The sequence below is a fragment of the Toxotes jaculatrix genome, chromosome 18, assembly GCF_017976425.1.
Source record: "Toxotes jaculatrix isolate fToxJac2 chromosome 18, fToxJac2.pri, whole genome shotgun sequence".
In the NCBI taxonomy this organism is placed as follows: Eukaryota; Metazoa; Chordata; class Actinopteri; family Toxotidae; genus Toxotes; species Toxotes jaculatrix.
The window spans coordinates 9,720,968-9,739,628 of record NC_054411.1 but is presented as its reverse complement, the minus strand read 5'-3'; the positions used below and the strand labels follow the sequence as shown (position 1 = coordinate 9,739,628).

Genomic DNA, 18,661 nt, shown 5'->3' with positions numbered 1-18,661 from the left:
GCCATGTGGCAAAAATCTAAAAAGAAAATGTGTTTCATCATTACATTGCCTCCGTTTTGGTCTGTCTCCAAGCGTACCTTGTGGACATCCCTAGGCTTCTTGGACAAAAGCAATTGTTCCCACTGAGAACAGAGATCAACAGTGATGAACTAAGCATGAAACAATAGACACAGACAGGACACAGCAAGATTGAGCTGAAAGCTTAGAAAAAATGGTAAAATGGGAAAAATATGGCAAAGTTGAGATTACAGAATTGTATATGAATTTGAATAAGCTTTGGGTGGGAAATTAGAATTTCTCATCTTTGATTGGATCGCAGTGTTTGTCGCAGGGGTCCAGTGACAAACAGCGGAGACTGTAAGAAGTATCCCTTTTTTTTTATCCCACACCAATTGCTTCATATTCCCAATCAAACAGCCCCTTTGTCTCAGTGTTTCGTCCGAGCACGGGGAAACAGTGTGCTGCATTGACGAGACGCAGACAGATTATCTTGTTTGAATGGCTTTTCCGGAGCAGCAGCAAGGCCAGCACAACAATAGGTAACTTGTTGTAGGCACAACAAATCTAATATTCATTTAACATAGCCTTGTTGCAGGCTACCCATGGGGGCTGCTCATGCTGGTACAGTAACTGTTTGTATTTGCATAATACACTCCACCTCAGCAGGGCTACTAATTGGGCTGGTTGAAGGGAGCCAAAAGCCCCCGATGAAAGTGAGCAGCAGCCACAATTATCATAAGAGACACAACAATGAAGGGATTGAAATAATTTCTTTTATGCCTGTATGGGACTCTCTTTTCCTTTATGACATTCTGACATTTCCACATAAAGAACAGGGAGGACACAGCTGAACTTCAGGCCTAGAAAAATATCTTAATGTACAGGAATCACCAAATCTATGGTTGTGTGTGACTGAATCTTGATAAAGGAACAATGCAGTATGTTTGGAAGCCATGCAATCAGAATCTCTGAAATCACCATGCTCTAAGTTAGCCCTCATGTCTGGGTTTGTCAGTACACAGCATGTGAGTATGTGTGCAGACATGCAAGTGTGGGTGGGTGTGTTTGATATTGCTAACAAGCTAAAAAGATTCTTCTTTGTCCATACATTCATTAGCGCTGATTGAAGTCATATGTGCTGCTGATAACACTTGGAGAGTGGTTTGTGTTTTTCTCTGCTTGGATATGATGGTCACCCCTGGAGTGTCGGAGCCAGTCAGACCTTCCCTCGGTCTCGGAGTTTGTTGTGGAGTGCAGCTTGAGGGATGTGCGTGACTGAGATTGGCATTTGTAACAGAGCTGGAGTCCACAGACCAGATTTGGGCTTGTTTTATTAGCTTCCCTCAGTGTTCAACATCTGTTAGATCACAATCATTCACACGCACCAATAAATACTTTGGATGTTATTCACACATATTGTTTTTGCATAAGCTGTACTTAAAACCTTGTGGCAACAACACATGAATTACCAAACTAAACATTACAAAGGTTTAAAGTGATTTAATAGTATTTTTATTGTTGCGTGATATGAATCAATTAAAAAAAAAAAAACCTGAATGAAGCCAAGATTTTTCATTGGTCATTATCTATGGTTCACTGTTTATACAAAGAGGTTATATTTTTGGATCATAACCTATGAAAAGTAATGGGATTTTTTGTCACAAGGCTTGTCTTTTATTTTTAGGGTTACGAGATATTAGTTTGCGTGTTAACATTATTTTGGTTACACAATGGTAGTACAGTTAAGTGTTTGTGTACTGTGCTGCTGGCAGCAACCGCTTATAACAGCTGGTTCCATAACAGAGGTCAGGTTCTGTGAATAGATGGATGCTTCAGTAGCGCTGTCTGGTGTGAATTTGGGGTTTCTTTTTTTTTGTTTCTAGTATCAAGTTAAGGTTTTGGTCACATGTTGACTTTGCTATGACATGACAAATGTCCAGGCCCCTCAAAGACAAATTATTTTACAAATAGTTACAACACATTACAAGATGCAACAAAGATCCAGAATCCAATAATGTTCATGAAGACAGAAAAAGCACAAAGTGTATAAATGGGTAAGTGTTTGCAGTCAGTCAGAAATTTAGCCAGTCACTCAGCAATAGAGAGAGAGAGAGAAACTTCATAAACTCCATAGCAAACAGGTGCTGAGTCAGTGAGGAGAGGAATGTCAGAAGAATGGGGAGGGAAGGATAGCGTGTCTGTGTGTGCATGGGCGAGAGAGAGAGAGGTGTGCGTACGTGTGTGGTGAGTGTGTGAGAGGGAGAGGGTGTGAGTAACGCTGAGTGGAAGCCAGGGAGCTGAGGAGAGAACAAGGGGAGGAGACTCTCTGGGGATTGCGTGCGGACATCAAATGTTTACCTGTAACAAAAAGAAAGGGGAAGGTGTAGAAGGGAAAAAAAGGAGAAGAAAAAAAAGGCAGTGGTTTACAGGGGTGGGCGGGGACCCAAAGCCTAAAGCATGAGCTTCGCACGCAACTTAACAATACTACCTTTATGAAGACTGTATTGCGTTAGTCAGTGAGCACACACGCTCATATTCACGTAAGATACCACACACACATGCGTCAAGGAACTTAACAGGAATAGATAACTAAATGATGGCACTCACACTGCAGTTACCCATGTAATAGCACATAAAAGAGGTGAAGAAAGTATTTGTGACTTCCAGATAATGGGATCAAAGAGGCTCGGACTCTTTTGTGGCCACACGTAATACCCCGAATGGAACGAAATAACCGACCCCATCTGTGGAACAGCTGGAGTTTCTGTTTGACAGAAGGGGTACTTGTGTCCATCTAAGCTCGACCCAGAACCAAATCTTCTGAAAGCAGATGTTCAGCATTCCCTCTCGTCCCCGACCCTCTCTGTGGTTGCCCTGTTCATTTTTCACCATAATTGGCCAACAAATCATGACAAAATGAGAGTCAGCTTTTGTTGTGGAAACCACAGAGAGCCCCAGTGATTCACCGACAGACGGCCCCTCTCATGCTTTCTTTCTCTCTGGGTCGTGCTGTCTCTACATCTGCAGTATCTTAACACTCCATCTCAAGGTTGCCTTATCTGTACTGAGAACAAAAAGCCTTGAAAAGCCTGGGCTGGTGTAGGGCTGATAATAGATTACTTGACAAATGGTCACATCATGGGTTTATATTTAGAATAATGTGCTCTGTATTATGATAGACCTTTACAGTAACACCCGTGAAGCATCTCTGTGTAGGAGTATTGTAATATAAACTTTTAAATGCAGAACCTGGACTTATTTAGACAAGTTGTTATTCCATTTACTGAGGACTATGAAATACCACTTAATGATGTGCTCTCAGGACAGTTACGCATTTAACCACACACAAGCTCTCTCCTTTTTTCGAGTCTCTTCTCTTTGATTGGAAGTAAAATCTGTCCATCACAGCTCTGATTGGCAGCTTGCGTGTAAAAGGCAGAGTTATTGGGATTTAGCCTAGGGCGCCTGCGGTCAGCACAATATGTGTACTATAAATAATTTCACTGTGTATGTCGTGTGATTGTGTGAGCAGGGAGTGAGAGAGGGAGAGAGAGAGCTACACACACACTGCGCTCAGGGTTTCCTCTCCTGTGAGCGTCTGCAGTCAGAGCGCAGGTACAATGGGGAGTATTGTTCAGCTGGCAGGCCCCTGCGTGCTGGCTCCCCCTCCGTACCTGAGCACAGAGACAGGTGTATTTCTCCTAGTCACGCATAGCCCTGCCTCACTCCCAGCTGCCTACACACTGCTTGCCACTGAGATCACACACACACACCTAGAAAAGCATCCACAGACAAAAGCGAGCACATAAACACGTGCTGGTTACAGTTACTCATTTCTTTCCTCATAGTAGATACTTTTTTTTTTAACCCTTAGCCTTACCTTCCCCTTTTCCTAACTAAAATTTTAACCTTAAATTAACCTTAATACAGGACATTTTACAAATTACAAAGCCAAAATTAATGTCCCTCAGAGCAAATTAAAAACATTACACAAATGTAGTCTAAATTTGCATTTGTTTACAGCTGCACACTCACAGATGTTTTCCTGCAGGAAATTCAGGTGTTCTCTATTTATAATTAGTGCTTTCAAATGTAATGTTTACAAGGTTTGGTCTTCGACACAGAAACCCAGTTAGCCAAGGCACCTGCAGGTAAGGAATTCTCATGGTCAAGCTATGGTAGGGCTCCAGGAAGGTTGTGTTTGTCCAAAGAAATTCCCCCTTTGCCCAGTGTAAGAGTGTGTGTTAGGGAGGAAGAAGGAATGAGTCATGCACATGTCAGTTGTACTATACTGCCAGTCCGGGCCAAAAGTTCATTTAATTTCTCCTCTAGTGGGAAAACATGTTTGAGTAAACATTAGAACCCCTATTACAGTTTGACATCTTAATGCAGTGAGAGAGGGGAAAGGCCTGATGGGAACAAGGGATAAAAGGAGATGGTGATACGCTCACAGTAAAGGAAATAATTTTACCAAAATCTTAAGGGTTAGCACCAATCAAACGTGACAAATAACATGGTAAGGAGGGGGTGGTGGTGGTGGTCATTGATTACATGGTTTCCTTTGAAAGAGCCTCCCCTCTGCAGAGCTGACTCCCTGAGGTGTTGGAGGGAGTCCAGCACTATCAGTCTCATAGCAGAGGATTAGCTCTTTATCCTGGCTGATTCTAAAGAAAAGAGGTGCACGCCACATTATGTCTTATTATATAGAGCAGGCACAAGCCATTTTTTTTTTTTACCACTTTTCACGTGAGTAATCTGCACCCACGTCACTCTGGAACCTTACCGTGACCCCTGTTTAGCTTCACTTTGCCCGTTCCCATGCCGAGGCCAAGTAACCTGATGGAAGTCTGCATGTTGGCCGTATATGAAGTTACATGAGCTGCCAACATTGAATCCAACCTCAGGTTTCCTGGCTGATATTTACCGAATTAATTCCCAGGCGGATGTAGAAATAATAACACCCATGAAAAGGGGGAGAGTGGGAAAATAAGGAAGGGGAAACCGAGTGTGGCAGGCTAGCAAGCCAGTGGTGGGGGCCCTGCCAGTGAAAGGGCATCCTGTTGTTGGGAAATACTTGTCATTTTCTAATCTACCCCTTGGTTTCCATGACATCATTGCCCCCCCTCACCTTATAATGCAGCGCACATCATATTATAAGATGGGTTGAGTCGTTAAACAGCCGCAGTATGGCCTGCATTATTGTAACCTTCTCTGTCTTTTGGTCTCGTAGGCTCTTGCTCTCTATCCTGTCGCTGGAGTTTGGGCACTCAGAGCCACATAAGGAAACATTTGTTCCCAGTCTAGTTGAATAGAGCCTTGTGTTGGAGGTAGTCAAAGAGATACAAGGGGATAGGACATCCAAACAGTCCAACACAAGAGCTCTGCTCTGAAGCCCCTCTCTGTCTGAGCCAGGCCAGTAATGAATGTCCTCTAGTCTTAATCACTCTCAGAGCACACACTGGAGATATGACTGACTCCATTGTCCTCCTCTCTATGTTTTGTATGTTGAAAGCAGAGGTCGTAGAGGTCATCACTTCCAATAAATATTATAGATTTGTTCCACCACTGCCAGGTGATCAGTGTGCCACCTATACGGGCCCTTAGTTGGACACAGTAGATTTCCATGTGTCACAAAATTTGCATTTGTGTGGTGATGTGGATGTACTATAAACAATTTGTTTATGCTGCTTAAAAATATCTGAAGCTTCTCTTCACTCAGTCAGCCTTGTTTCCCCTGGATTCTCTGATGTATTCCCCCCGTTTCCCCCCATGTATGTGAGCAGAGTTCAGGATGGTTTTGTGCTCTCTGGATATGATTATCCTTGTCACACCAATCTGGAAAACATTTGTGTGCACATTAGCGCATACCTACATACACACACTGGCGTGAGTGGAGGCATGGTGGAGGAGGATGCACATAAGTGGGCACATACACACTTGCAGACATTTGTGTACACACAATGGAAAGCCTGCAGACACATAAATTATACACATACACACAATAAGAAATAATGAATTTATATTTCATTTGGCTCTGTTGCGAGACAGACTGATTACTAAGCATAAAAGCAGGAGGAACCGCTGGCTCTATTGTTCACATTCACCACATAGTTTTAGATAAGAGATTATTACCTCTTAATTACTTCTACAAGATAATTACCTCTACTAATACTTAAATTCAGCCCTGATTAATGAATAATGAGCTATGGGAGAACTTTTGTGCAAGACGAGGTCAACGCAGTGAACCAGATAAAAATGTGTAACCTTCCTTTTCTTTCTTTCTTTTTTTTTTCTTAAAAGGAAAAAAAAACCTTCACACAGCAGCGGTGGCTTAGGAATGTGAGACAGGAATGCTGTTGAGTTACTATAAAGGGGGTTTGATCACTACAAACAATGTCTTTGTGTTTTCATCCCAAGCTCTAGTCACGCAATGCTGTGTGCGCAAACCTCCAGCAACTTTTCAACCCCTGCACACAAGAAAGCCATCAAGTACCTGCAATTGACAGAATCGCGTGCAATTCAGGTACTCCTGGATTGTACTGGAGCACAGCCAAATGGGGAGTAAAGGAAAAGGTGGAGTGGAGCTTTACCTGCTTAGAATGTTAAACACACTGTGTGTGGAAGATATAGAGAAAGCCACTTTAATTCAGTTTATCCAGCATTTTAGCTGATATCCAATCGGATGATCTAAATTCCTACGCACTTGGAACATATAAGCTGATATAAATAAAATTAATTTTCTTATTATTTGCTTGATGACAATCATTTGTTTAGGTCAAACTTTACACACAGTTTCCTCAGCTTTGTGATCACTTAAACACCATGTTGCATAGCACGCACAATGGTTTTATTATAGTGAAACAAACTAATTTATGTTATCAGTGTACTTTTTTCATATTATTATTATTTAAGACAGATATTCTCAGGACAAATCCATTAACAATGGTAAATATTGTTCTGATGCACATTTAATGATCCAAAACCCAGCCATCAGCCATCTTCAGTAAACTGAAGTTCAGTTATGCTCTAAATTGAGTCTTTGAGTCTGTACTCCATTCCTAGGAATCCAGTCCCTGTTTTGAGGTTTAAGGGAAGCTATGATCCCTGAAATACAAGCAAGCCTGGAGGTGGTTAGGACATGAAAGTGAGGTAAGAAGACAAGAGATTCATTCATGGGAAGGTGATTCAAGGCACCGACATCCCTGTATCTCTGCACAGCGACAGATGATCATTATTACTCACTCACACCGCTCACACAGGGCTCACACGCAACCTGGCATCAAACTGACACATGATGAGTGATTGAAACAAGATTATATCAGCCTATATTCATGACATAACAACTTATTTGCCTGTTAATGCTACCACTACTACTACTAATAATAATGATGATAAAAATATACTGCTACTACTATTACTTCTAATAATAATAATAATACTAGTAGTAATACAATAAATAAATAATAATAATTGAAATGATTGACAATGCTAGAAGCAATGTTTTATGTTCACAGCATTGCTTTATTGTAAGTTAACAAATACATACTTTAATGCCACTGTATTATGTATGATTATGTATAATACCATTGCATATGAATGTCAGTGTTTTTACTGTTTTCGCTGTTTCTGAAGGTTTTAATCTAGTATCATTCTCCTTTTCTAAAATATTGGTCAGCAACTTAACAATAAACTCCAAGTACCATCATGCCTTGCGCGTCTACGTTGGCTGAGCGCAGCATGTGCTGCACTGCTCTGCTCCAACTATGGCTCAGTCCTGCTCGGTCTCTTCACGGGGGAGCATCGTATCAGCCACAGAGAAGCTATTTGGAGCTGAAGCTGGGACCATCACCACGCTGGACCATAGCGAGGAACCAGTTTCTTTTATTCTTTGTGGGAAATAAACACACTGATCGATCTGCTGTTTTTTTTCCTCCTCATAGCACAGACAAGTTTACGCAAGGATTCTTTGGACGAATTAAGAGGATTAAATACATTACAGCTCTGACACGCGTGGAGTTATTACTGTTTATTATTATTATCGGTAAAACTTGATCACGATGGCAGCAACTGATGGATTCAAGAGTCCAGCTGTGGACCGTCCTGTAGGATATAAGGAAATACTGTCTCTTACACGGGATGGACGGTGTCTCTTACTCTTGCTGCCCAAGTCCTGCTGCTGGACAAGCAGTTTGTCGGACAGACGAGTCTCTTGGGATATTTCACGCGTGTTTAAGGGAAGCCAGTGTTATAAATGGCTAACACCATGATGTTCTTTTGGAAATTTGTTGTGGTGGATTTTGGCACATGGCAAGGAATATCCTGGAATATATTTTGGAAGCGATGCTCAGCAGATGTCCAGCAATTTGGATAATGACAGTACGCATCAACTCATCCAGCAGGTACGCGAGAAAACTAAATTACCTACTTCTGCCTCTTGGCAGTGAAAGGTTAGGGATATACACAGTTTCTGTTACGAATTCATGCTGTCATTTCTTCTTCTTCTTCTTTTTTTTTTTTTTTAAGGGGGGGCTTTGGCAAAACGTGCAGCAGTTAGTTCGCTCTAGGAGCCAAGAGTTTTCCTGAGGGGTCCCAGTAAGGAATGACTTAAATTTCACCAGCTATTATTTAACAAATACAATGAAATGTTTACCAGTGGCTGTTTTGACCAAAGGTTCTGTCGTTATCTCCCTACACACCCAATTGGCCTATATCTTCACTACCAAATTACAAACAATCAAACTTCTGGCATGGGATTCCTTAGAAAAACTCTTATCAAGTTGGGGTCTATGTCTAATCTGTCTCTGTGGAGATGGGCATGTTTGATATGAGAAGCCTTGTCAAACTCCTGGTCTGCTCCACATATTTAGGTTCACCTGTTCACTGCTCCGTTATTCTCTGGGTTCATTGGGTGCGCATCTCTCCCCCTCAAAACTGACTTGTATTTCAGACGGGTGAATTGAACTCTGTCCCTGCCTGACACCCGCACTCTAATCCACCCATTTTGAAATTTACACCCCTATAACCTGTCCATACACCTGCAGTGCCAGGTGTCCACTGCCCAACCACAGAGCTGTGACCTGTCATAGGTTGTGAAAGTCCAGGTGCAGCCAAGTAAATAAGCGCTGTGGAGACAGTGTCCATAGAAAGCAACATGTTTGTCCACCCACCTCTCCTACAGTGACTCCATTCAGGTGAGAGTAAATCTGTTTGAGCTCCAGAACTCAGCCCACAGGGAGGCCTGTCATTAGTAAACTGCTGTTGCCTGACACATGGCATGTATAAGAGATGAAATCTATACTGTGGCTGATACAATGCAAGATTTGGATTTTGTTTTAGATGCTTCATTTGAGCAGAACCTGCAGGTGCACGTGACCATATTAATCGGTGAACCTTATATGGTGGTCAGGATCATATCAGAGAAGTGTTTGTACCTGTTCTGCAAGTTGGCACTTCCATCTTTAAGGAGCATACTTTGACATAATGGCATTGCATTCATAGTGAGCGTATGTGCATGCAAGTTATCTGATGAAGTGTTCACCCTCTTAGAGCACCTTCCTCTTCCTTCAGTCAATCTCATCCACTTCCTTAGCATTAAAGAATTCCATCTATTGTTGGAGCAGGGGACAGAGCCCCACTATATGTCTGTATACAGCGCAGAGCACAGACCGAGCACCCCCGCTCCAACTCTGCACCCCCCACACACCCCCTCCATTAAAAATCTTCTCCAAACAAGACCCCCTTTCTCCACTGAAGAGGGACCCTCTGTCTAATGCCAAGTGACTCTCATGGCCAGCATTGACGGTGGGACACTTGCTTCACAAAAGGAGCTGAAGTGTCAAATAAACTCGGTCAGAGCCCCCGACACACAAGAATTCCTTTATCTGGCACCCTGGGAGGCAGACAAAGACAGACTTTGTGTCAGTGAGCAGGCCTTGACTAAACACTGGGGCTTTTTTTTTTTTTTTTTACACTTCTCTTCTCACAACTTCTGCCTCTTCTTCCTCCTCCTCCTTTTGTCATTTGAACGACAGAGCGGGAGCATGTCTGTTGACGTGACCCTGCTCGCCCAGCATCTGTCCTGCACATGGCCAACATCACCCCTGTGCTGTGTAAGCGCCATACAAACGCAGATACGCCCATGCACGCCCACTTGCGTACACCCACGACTGTCTGTTAGACATCAAAGCAGCCATAACATTTCAATAGATGTAATTCCGTTTTGATACTTTTGTTTATGTCTTGGGTCCAGAGCTGAGAATAGTGAAGCAGGAATTTGCTTTCTCACAGGGCTGAATGTGCTAGCTGTGCTGTCATATGATATGCTTGTGGTGAACCGCAGTAGAGAGCCATATACACACCAGGGTCAGACTCACTTAACAACCCTGTATTTACTCCACTCAACATTTCCGAGGAACGTTCCCACCACTTGCATTTTTTTAAAGTTCAGATTCAGCTGTATTGTCATCTGTTTAATACTTGAGCTAATTTCAGACCTTCAGTTTTGTCAGTCACAAGTTGCAGATGTTTTTGAGATAATTAAAGCCAGTTTCCATTGCCTTATAATGCCACATGGATAAATTAGGTAAAACACACACCTAAGACTAAACAGACTCACACTTTTTCCACACTGGAGGTGCAATTCAGTGATTCCATAGAGCTCTATAGTCTGGCCCTTGAAGTTAAAAACCTAGTCTGTTTGAAAGTGACCCCAAAGTGCTGGAAAATTACCTCATACAGCACTGAGAGAAAGCTGAAGCAGCACCACCGAGACAGTTTTGTGGCTCGAGCTGGCCAGCCCCAGTGATAGACCCGTGCATCAGGCCCCCAGGCATGCTAACACAGGCCTGCCCAGAGACCAGCAGTCCCCAGCACAGTGGTTAAGGTAAACAGATCGAGTTGCTGTGGTTGAGCGTGTTAATGGTGTGTTTATGAGCTTAACTTGAGTGGTGATTTATCATGTCCAAACTCAGGGCTCACCTCTGGTCCTTGGCCTTGATCAAGTTCAGTATCTGGTGTGTGTGTGTGTGTGTGTGTGTGTGTGTGTGTGTGTGTGTGTGTGTGTGTGTGTGTGTGTGTGTGTGTGTGTGTGTGTGTGTGTGTGTGTGTGTGTGTATATGTATATGTGTATATGTTTGTATGTGACATTGCACACAGGTGACAACGCTGACTGAGCGGCGTGACCTCCTGGTGAACTGTGTCTCGATGTCATAACTATTTCCGACCACTGAAGGGAAAAGGAAAGCAATAGAAACATTTATAATGCATTAACGACACCCTGTTTTTGTAGCAAATGTGCCCTCAGCATTACCTCATCAGGTCTGCAGAGCACGAAGCTCAAATCACAGGAAAATATCCGTCCATCATTAGTGTCAGATAACCTTTTAATGAGCTCCATGAGAAATATCAGTCTGTAAAAAATCTGTTGTGTATCCTTTCATAGAGAGCACCATTTACACTCAGTTTGTGTGTGTGTGTGTGTGTGTGTGTGTATTTAGAATGGGCTCTAAAGTTTGTCTGAACAGGAGAACTGTCATTTATTAGTAGTGAAGGAACAATGGGGAGCTTGTCTCCGGGGGTGGTGGGGGCCAGAGGGGGGCCAGAGGGGGCCAGTGGAGCCAGGGGAGGGTGGCCTGAGATTGGGCAGCAGCCTCTGACCAAGAACAAGCCCCTGTCTGATGGAGAGAACTGCTGACCCTTCCTGAGTAAAATGGCACCTTTGTTTCGAGGTGTATGTGTTTGTGCCTATGTGTTTATGTGTGTGAGAGAGAGGAGAGAGGTTTTGAAAAGCTGGGAGCACTGTTTTTTTCTTCTTCTCAGCACTTTGGTGATTTTCCCTCCATTTGTGTTTTTCTCTTAGCTGCAAGTGTTGTAATAGATTCTCACAGTATTCAGCTGTTAGGAAAATGTGAATTAAGGAATGGGGGTGAGTTAAGTCGTTCTCTGTCACAAAAGCTGTTTAATAATATATAATTTCCGGAGTAGTCATCCTGTCTAGCATCTGCCAAGAACTGGACATTTTGCAGATAAAATGCACAATGTTTTGAAGGCCCGTTTTCATTTTTAGATCATTTACTCACAAAACTTCTTTTTCCAGAGGTGTCCAACTAGAGGTGTTTTTATTGATAAACACCTTAGTATGTGTATGATAGTACACAACACTTTAGATTTCTATGATGCCACTACATCAGACCACCTCTTCAGACTAATTAGCTATTTTGTGTTTTCCTCTGGGCTGTTGCCACAATCTTTGTGCTTTTTTTCCCTATAGGCTTATAAACAACTGTCTTCTCTCTAATGATGCTCGTGAGGGAGAGGAATTGAAGAGGAGGAGAGAGGAGGAGTAAATGTTGGTGGGTAATGGCAGCAGATTGCTGATTTCCGACAGGGAAACCACAGCTTAGAGGGTGGTGTGTGTATATGTGTGTATGAGGGGGGATGTTATCCTGCTTTGGGAGCTATCAGGAAGTGGGAGGTTGAGGGAGACAAACAGCCAGTGCTTGAGTGAAAGTGTGGCAGGGTGCTTTAGAGGAAGTGGTGAACATGAGTGGGGATTCTCCAGAGTGATGCCTCTGGGTCTGACGCTTAAAGTTTGCCATCTTTGATAAACCTCCCTCTGCACCTGGTGCTTAGACCTTTTCAACGTACCTTACTGCTACAGGGTCTGCCACTCCCTATTGGGTTATTAAATGTGGCACACCTCTGACTTTCGTTTGAATCCCGCTATCCCTTCTATCCTTGACCTCCTGTGTAAGCATGGCCAGGCTGAACTCTGTAGTAGTAATATAGAAGAAAGAGAGCACAGGGGAGATGGAGAGACCACAGAAAGGTGAAAGATGGATGGGTGGAGGACAGGCTTTTTTTCTCGACATGACCTCGACACAGAAAGAGTAAACAGCAAAGACACACAGTGAAGCACAGGGGCATCTCTGTCAGCCTGGACACAGACAGCACTCCATTCACAGTCCCGCCACAGGAAGGCTGCACGCACCACCCACCTTACTACAAGGACACTATGGATCTGCAGAACAGTAGTGAATAAGAGATGCTAAGTATAGTCAGAAAGTCTTCTAGTTAGACTGGAATATATGCAGGTGAGGAAGCTGTTTGCAGTGTAGACGTGTTCTCTGCAGCACAGGGTTTTCCTCACATGCACAAAACAGAGAAAGTGCCAATTTTTTGCAATCCTTTACTGTTTTTTTTTTTTTTTTGGTGTGCATATGATGCAGGCAGAAGTCGAGTCTAAGCTGGACTTTCAGGTGTCTTCTTGACCTGCCTTGCAAGCACAAAAATCAAAATCATCTGCAATACTTTAAATACCAGACATTCCTCCTCTCGTTTTCTCTCAAGATGACCTCACTTGTTCTTTTCAATTTTTCGTTTCGGAGGAGAAATTCCTCCCTTTGTGTTCTGCTCTCACAAATGTCACATTCCACTGGACCTGTGACCATGCTGGACTTTTATTTTAGTGGGTCTGGGTCACTATGGCAGTATCACTGCATTTCAGTGAGTCACACCTACACAAGTAAGCCATCCTCATTCAGGAGTTGGGACTTTTTTTTCCCCCGATCCACTCTTTCACTCCTCTTCCCTTTTCTTTCGCCCTCAGTGGGGAGCATAAAGGAGACATTTTCAGTGTGAAGAGGAGCGTGAAATTTCCTGTGTGACCTCCCCGGGACACAGCAGACCACCAGGCTCCTCAGTCGACTGTGTATGTGTGTGTTCTTGCGCTCGTGTAGAAGATCTGTGTGATGCTGACAGCTTTTGGTGCATGCCTGTTTTTATTTGGTTTGTTTAAAGGATATTGAATGAGGCTGAATTACCCTCCTCTCCACATAAAAAGTCCAATTGAGGTGGATTCTTTAGTGTCCTGACTTATAGAAGGTGCACACAAACGATGTCACATAAAAGGAGGGCGATTGGGAGGCAGATGCAGCTCCTATGTACAAGGCTATCCTAGTAGGCCCGTGTGCTTGGCGGTCAAGCTACCACAGTGAGCCCTGAGCTTCTGACAGACATGCTGTGGAAGTGGAAGAAGTGGCTGTCAGTGTCCCTGACCAGAATCTCAGACAAGCATTCAGTGCCAAAGTGCTGTAATGACAGCTAAAACGACTGGAGGCTGTCCAGACGTCAGGCTGTCATCACAGGGCATCACTCACTCAACAGGCTGTGGAAAAGAGACATCCATGTTTCTCATTGGGCTTTTGCTCTTTGGATTTTTGTGTCACCTTTGAGAGGATTAAAACTTTATGTCTGGTTGACACAAAATGAGATTCTGTGACAATAAAAAATCTATCTATAAAACATTTATTTAGGAGAAAAAGGCACTGAGAAACCATGACAATGTTGTAGTGCAGTCTGTGGTTGATTTTGAAAATGCCAATGTGCATTTTTTAGACTCTGCTGCACCCTTGTGGACAGTGTACAGAACAACAGAATATTAGTTTACTGGGCTGTAGTTCCTTCTTTGGCCGCTCAAGATTCTTGGTGTTTAAAAATTTAAAACTTTAGTTAGGACATGGATGATTTTTTTTCAGTGTGCCGCTTTGTGGTTAAAGAAACAACCTTACAAAGTCTGGTATGCCCATATGTCCATAGTATTAAGAAATATAGAAGCTGTGTGAAATATTCTACTCTTTACATTATGATTTTCCAGTTATAATTGAATTTTAAGTGCAATGACTACTGTCACTGAGCTGCTGCTCCTAATGTTTGGTGCTATTTTTACATCTCTGTACTGTCAAATAAATTAGACCTTATCAAGATTCAGAACACATTCCACATTAAAAACAGAATTTGCGTGTTGCAGGTGAAAAAAAAAAGTCTTTAATTATATTCAGTGATGTGTCATTTGCCACCTCTATATAAACCTATACCAGTGAACACAAATTCTAAGATTAATCAGACTGCTACTGTGTCTGAGTTAATCATGTGATTTGTACTGTACTGTGTATCTAAATTCCAAGAATCAAGCCTTGAAATATGAACTACTAATTTGATTCTGAAAAACAGTTTAAGTCTGATAAACTCCTTGCCAGATGTTTAAAAAAAGAAAAAGAAAGAAAGAAAAAAAGAAAGAAGTTGCATAGTTTATGAGGTGTTTGTGAGCATCTTCAGTACAACTGAAGAAAAAAAAAGAATAAATCAGGCTGGCAAATGTATTTAGTGCCTTTCTAATTACACTGAAAATGAAAAGTAAGCTGCCTCTCTAAAACACGAGCAGGAGGTTAAAACATGTTCAGAAATGCAGATAATGTTTATACCACTGCAGTAGATCTCTTGGCTGGCTTTATGTAATGGGTTTTAAGGTGGATTAAATCTTACAGATTTTTACTTTAAACAGTAGGTGATTAGATTAGTTTTTACAATTTCCTGATAATACTTTCAGTGTATAGATAGATCATGTATCATCGGTGTGTGCGTGTGATGTGTGTTTTATGTATTTAGTATGCTTTATGTAGAGGAAGGAATGTGCTTGTGAATGGGTGAATAGGGCATGTAGCGTAAAACTCATTGAGTGGTTGACAAGATAAGAAAAAGCGCTACATAAATCCAGTCTGTTTACCATTTACCACAGATATATACTTCATACCTTCAAGCAACAACAGCGTGTCCCTTACTTCATGTCACCACTAGAGGTCAGTGTTTGATTCTTGTCCAAATCCTTGTCCTGGAAAACTTCACTGCTCACTCACTTACTGTAAACACACATTACAATACAATACAATACAATACAGCTTTGGTGGTCATACATTATGTAATTTCCTCAGTGGCATGAAAAATACACTTTGTTGTCTCACATGTATTTGAGCAGATAAAGTGAAAACTCTGCATTTTGTGGAAAACCTTCTGAGATCAAACTGTTTTGAGGTGCGAAGTTGATTTTACCTTCCTGTGTCCTGTGTGTGTTTTTTTGTTTTTTGCTGTTCTAAGCTTGGCTACATATTACAACAACAACAGACATTCTTTTCTTGGTGCGTGCAGTGTTATACTTGTTGTCCCACAAGGTGTCTCTCTTGCTTAAGGCTTTATAAATGAGTAGACAAAGTCCTCAACAGTTTATAGAACTTTTCAGTTTTGCACTTTCTGTTTTCTTAGATGTTCACAGTGCTGATATTTACAAATGCTTTGATAGCATTTGTTCACACCTTTAACTTGTCAGTGTTTAAAATCCATAAGAGAAAGGAATTTGTAGAATCTCATACAAAAAAAATCTGTTTTGCTAAAATTTACCTCACAAATTGCTTTATAGACTTGTCAGCTTGTTTAATTTTTAAATTAGTACGTAAAGTCAAACATCTATAACTCGTACTGTGCATATCATCTCTCTGTTCCTCCATGATGGAAAAAATATTAGTCTTACGTTGCACCACTAGATGGCAATGCGGTAACATGAAAAACAGCTTCCCTGAGGAAAGTAAAAGCTTCTTTGCATGTCAGTAACCCTGTGATCTATGGAGTAATGGATGTACACTGGCATTATTATCTTCTTATTGCCCCTCATTCTAACTCATCTCCCTTTGAAGATCAAAGTAACTGTGTGCCTCTGTGTGTACCGACAGTGATAAACCCAGAGTGAACTTCAATAAAGCCAACTGTTCACTTTGTACATCTGTCGCTCCTAACCCTTTTCCGGCCTTACACGTTGAAATGCTGTTGAACCAAGAGGGTCGACTGTTGTGCAGCATTTCATGCGGATTGCTCAAAGGAATCACGCACAAGGGCTTTCAGCATAATTTCAGCAAAGTTCGAGAAATATATGGTAGTGTAGTTCAGCAAGAAAAAAAAAAGCTACAGAAGAACTAAATAACAATGTGAAAACAGCAAACAACCAACAGAAACCAGTCTGGTTTTTGGTTGTTTGAATAATGATACGGAAACTTGGCAAGTACTTCTGTTGGCCCATTTCCACCCCTGTGAGTGTCAGACATTGCAGAACACAGAGAATGAATGAGAGAAATACACAGGTGACATGGTTAGGGAACAGGTGGGGCAACTTATGATTGGGTGACAGTAATAGCACGAGTATAATGGCACTTACAGCACAGTTCCCACAGGTGTCCTGTATATGTGGGGTTTAGTACTATTTCAGGTATGTGTTGGGCACATACCCAGGCTTACTTGGTAGGTCACACTAATTGTTATTTGTTGTTTCATGCTTGTAACCAAACTCATCAAACTTGAAAGAATTACAGTTTTTCGGCATTAAGTTCTTTGGCATTTGACCTCGTAGCCACTGTTGAAAGATGATAGTTTTATTTCATCCGCTCCTGATTTTGAATGAATTTCCTTTTGCATATTGAACAGTTTCTTTTCAGAGCCGTGTTGCTCATTTTGGAAGGACCAGTCTTCCGTTTCCTCTCAGTGTGTACACTACATTGTTGAATGCTGACCAGTTTGCCTTCAACAAATCAGATTTCACAGTATGTAGTTATTCAGGTTCCTGTCAGTTGGCGATTATGGGAAAGGGTGTCATGGGAAGAAGTTGTGATTATAGATGAATCATTCATCTACGTGCACATGCAGCGTGTTTGATTTTAGTAGTTTTCATCATTTTGTACATGTGCAGTAAGATATCTTAAGGAATTGGTAAAGTGCATTTGTGTATCAGTATTGTATGTGTGCATGCTTTATACACATAGCCACACCTCGTGCACTGGTACAAGCTGTCCAGTATCTACAGCTAATCAGATTTTTCCTTTTGCATTTGTCACTACAGGGACTTTAACCACCTTGAAGAGCTGTGCTATGCAGTTGTGCGCACACAAACAGAAAAGCATGGACACAGCCTTCTACATAACCTTTGCAATATTTTAAACACTGCGTAGTTCCTCCGGATCTCATCAACTCCTTTCTTTCTTTCCAAAACCAAAATCAAATTCCAATCTGTGGGCTTATCAGAGCTGTTGGCCACTATTTGTTTCCGCTCCTGTTCTTTTTTTTTTTTTTTTTTTCATTTCTTTTCTATTTATTCTCAGCGAAAGTGCTAGCTTGCACTGCCCACAGTTTACTTTCAGGTCTTTGTGGAGAACTTGTTGACATTAGCACCTGCGTCAAATCTCATTCATTTTCCGAGTGGCAACTGCTAACCCACAACAGAAGTGAATGGTTGCAACACTGCTCCCAGCTGCTTATCTTTGCCATCTCTTCTAAGCTCTCCAAACATACTCATCTCTTCATAATAATCGATCATCTAAATCCTTCAGCAGCTTCTGATAACAGCTACCGCGGACTAGCTGAGCTGAGAACCTGACTAGACGTGTCCAAGGCAGGCAGGCAGGTACTGTTGGAGCTCTCTTGCCTGTAGGGCAGAGATCCATGTTTTTCCCCATGCTGCTTATTACAAACAATATGTTGAGGCATGGCTGAGTGGGTTGAGTGAGCAAGCCAAGATGGAGCTTTGGTAGAGATATGAAGGAGGAAGTCTGAGTGTATGTCTATGTAGTCAATGGCTCAAGTAAACCTTCGTCTACTGTTCAAGTTAATAATTGACTCTGGAGTTCACTGTCTTTGTGTACTTTGCAGGCAAGCAAGGTTTTAGGAAAACCTTTGTTCATTAGCTGCATTTTTCTCATTTTAAACCTCAAAATGCATTTTCTGGCCGTTGCATTAACCACATTTTGCAGCTGTGCAATAAAGCATTACATGGTAAGCTTTTCTCTGT

At 42.0% G+C, this 18,661-nt stretch overlaps 1 long non-coding RNA gene across 1 annotated transcript in view; it reads left to right on the top strand.

The window, feature by feature from the left end:
* The first annotated feature begins 7,792 nt into the window (after window positions 1–7,792).
* Window positions 7,793–18,661, top strand: part of LOC121199037 — a 51,525-nt gene continuing 40,656 nt past the window's right edge. Inside the window, exon 1 of the long non-coding RNA XR_005896398.1 lies at window positions 7,793–8,399. This is a non-coding gene — a long non-coding RNA (uncharacterized LOC121199037). The remainder of the gene's footprint in view (window positions 8,400–18,661) is intronic.